The sequence below is a fragment of the Opisthocomus hoazin genome, unplaced genomic scaffold (genome assembly GCF_030867145.1).
Source record: "Opisthocomus hoazin isolate bOpiHoa1 unplaced genomic scaffold, bOpiHoa1.hap1 HAP1_SCAFFOLD_110, whole genome shotgun sequence".
NCBI classification, from domain to species: Eukaryota; Metazoa; Chordata; class Aves; order Opisthocomiformes; family Opisthocomidae; genus Opisthocomus; species Opisthocomus hoazin.
Window position 1 is genome coordinate 280,001 of NW_027448773.1, and position 2,500 is coordinate 282,500.

The window sequence follows — 2,500 nt, forward strand, 5'->3', positions numbered from 1 at the left end:
CTCGGCGGCGCAGACGGCGATTGATCGTAAAGCGACGCTCAGACAGGCGTAGCCCCGGGAGGAACCCGGGGCCGCGAGTGCGTTCGAAGTGTCGATGATCAATGTGTCCTGCAATTCACATTAATTCTCGCAGCTAGCTGCGTTCTTCATCGACGCACGAGCCGAGTGATCCACCGCTAAGAGTTGTCTCGGTTTCGGCACCGCCCCGCGCGCGCGGAGGGGCCGGGACCGCTCGCCGAGAGCGGCCCCTTCTCTGAGGACGGCCGGACCGACCGCCGGCCCCGCCGCCGCCCACCCCCCTCCGCACGCGCGGAGGGGGCGCGGCGCGGCGGCGCGACGCGGCGCGACGGAGAGGCCCTCGCCTCGGCTTGACCGTACGAGCACAGGGGAAACGGAAAACAACGGAAAACCCCGAGCGGCCAAAGGGCGGGGGAGCCCGCGCTCCCGACCGACCCTGGGGAAACGTACGCAACACACACACACACCCTTGGCGCGCTTCGGGGGCGGCCCAGGCGCCCGGGCTCGGACCGGCCTCCCCCCGGAGGCTACGGCACGCCCGGCCGCGACGCCTGCCCGCCTTCGCTCGGGAGCCGGACGCCCGGCTGCGCCCGCGCTGCGACGAGCCGGCTCCGCCCACCACGGTCGCCTCTCGCCCCGCCGGCGAACCTCGGCGCCGACGCCGCCTTCCACCGACGCCGGAGGAAGCGCGGCCGGCCACTGGAGCGCGAGCCGGCGACGCGCGGCCGCCCACCGGCCCGCGCCGGATGGGCGAACCCGGCCACCCCGCCCGGCGGCGGCGGCCGCCACCGCCGCCGCGAAAACCGCCGCCGCAGCCGCTTCTCGCCTCGGCCCCCTGGGGCCGCCGGCACGGCCCCAGCGGAAAGGCGGACGGCGCTGAGCGCGGGGGGCGGCTCCCACTCTCCCCGTTTCCACGCGAAGACCCGGAGCGGGACGCCCCCGCGCCGCGCGCCCGCCCTCGAGACGGAAGCGACGGGCGGGGAAACGCGGGACGGGACGGCCGCCAGCGGATGCGGCCGGGGAACCCTCCCGGACGACCCGACGGACGACCGGCACCGACCGGCACGCCGAGCGGCGCCGCCGCCGCTCGGCCTGGGGGGGTGTGGCTCGCCCCCCCCTTTCTTTCCCTGGGCGCCGAGGGCGGGGCGAGGAGCGGGAGAGGGGAGCGCGGCGCGCCCCGAGCGCGGCCGCAGCGCGAGCGTCCAAAGGCGCGGGGCGGCCCCCCGGCGGCCGCCCCCCCCCGCGGGGGCTCGCCGCGCCTTTCTTTCCCCCGGCGCGGAGCCCGCGCTCCGGCCGGCGGGTGGCCCCGTTTGCGAGGGCGGGCAGGTCGGCCGCGGCCGACCCGCGCCGCGGTCTCTCCGCCGAGACCGGCCCGCGGAGAGGGGGGGCAGGTTGGGGCAGCGAGACGCCCCCCCTTCTCCGGCACGGCGGCCCGCGGGGGCGGACGCCCCCCCCGCGGCTCGCGCCGTGCCGCTCGAGTCTTTAAACCGCCGCCCGGCTCCTTTGGCCTTTGACCCCCGGACTCGGCCGAGGGAGGGCCGCCGAAGCGCGGACGCTAGGTACCTGGCCCTGGGGTGAGGGAAACGACCTGCATGGCCCCGCGGGGGTGCCTCCCCCGGCTGCCGCCCTCGGGGGAGCGTCCGCCCGCGGGGGCGCGCCCGGCATCCGCCGCCACCACCTCGTCCTCCTTAGCCCCGGGGCCCGGGGTTTCCCTCGATAGCCCGGCGCTGCGCCCGGGGGGAGAGACGTGGCTCGGGCCGCCCGCTCGCGCGGGACGCGACCCGGCCGGGGGGGGGCCTCGCCCGCCCCGGGCGGCGCCAGCGGCCGAGACCGTGCTCGCGCCCCCCCCTTCCGCCACGGCTCCCTCTTCGAGAGGCAGCCGTGCCGGGTCGGAGGGGAGGTTCGCGGGTCCGGCCGCCGCGCCGCCCGAAACGCCGTGCGCACACCCGCGCCACGGCCCGGAACGCCCGGAGACAGCCCTGTCCCGCGCGCGGGGGGGTAGACGGCGCCGCCGCCGGCGCCGCCCCACCCCCCCCCCAGGAGCTGCCGCCCCCCGAAGACGGCGACACCCCTCGGCTGTCGCGCTTGCGGCCCCCGGTGCCGCCGCCGTCGCTCGACGCTCGCCCCCCGGCCCGCCGAGCAGGCCGGTGCTCTGCCGGCCGTGCTCGCCGCGTTGCCCCGCCGGCATCCCCCCCTCTTGCTTCCCGCGCAGACGCGGGAAGCGGGGAGCCGGCGGGGGCGCGGCGTCCGCGGCCGACAGGTCGACGCACCCGCGCGCGTCGGAGGACGAGCCGCACGAGACGACGGCGGCGGCGGGCGACAGGACGAGGAGAGCGCCTCCGGGGAGCGGCGGGGGGAGGGGACGCCCCCTCCCCCTCCCTCACGCACGCACGCGGCTCCCGCGCGGGAGCCGGGCCTTTCCGGGCGAACTCAGGAACGTGCGAGCGCGCGCGCGCACGGAAAACCCGCGGCGACGGCGTTC

At 79.1% G+C, this 2,500-nt stretch overlaps 1 non-coding gene across 1 annotated transcript; it reads right to left on the bottom strand.

Annotated features, from left to right (window-relative positions):
- Window positions 1-32: 32 nt before the first annotated feature.
- LOC142359303 (5.8S ribosomal RNA) lies at window positions 33-185 on the bottom strand. The gene has a single exon (XR_012762248.1). It is a non-coding gene; the product is annotated as a 5.8S ribosomal RNA (ribosomal RNA).
- Between the last annotated feature and the right edge of the window lie 2,315 nt (window positions 186-2,500).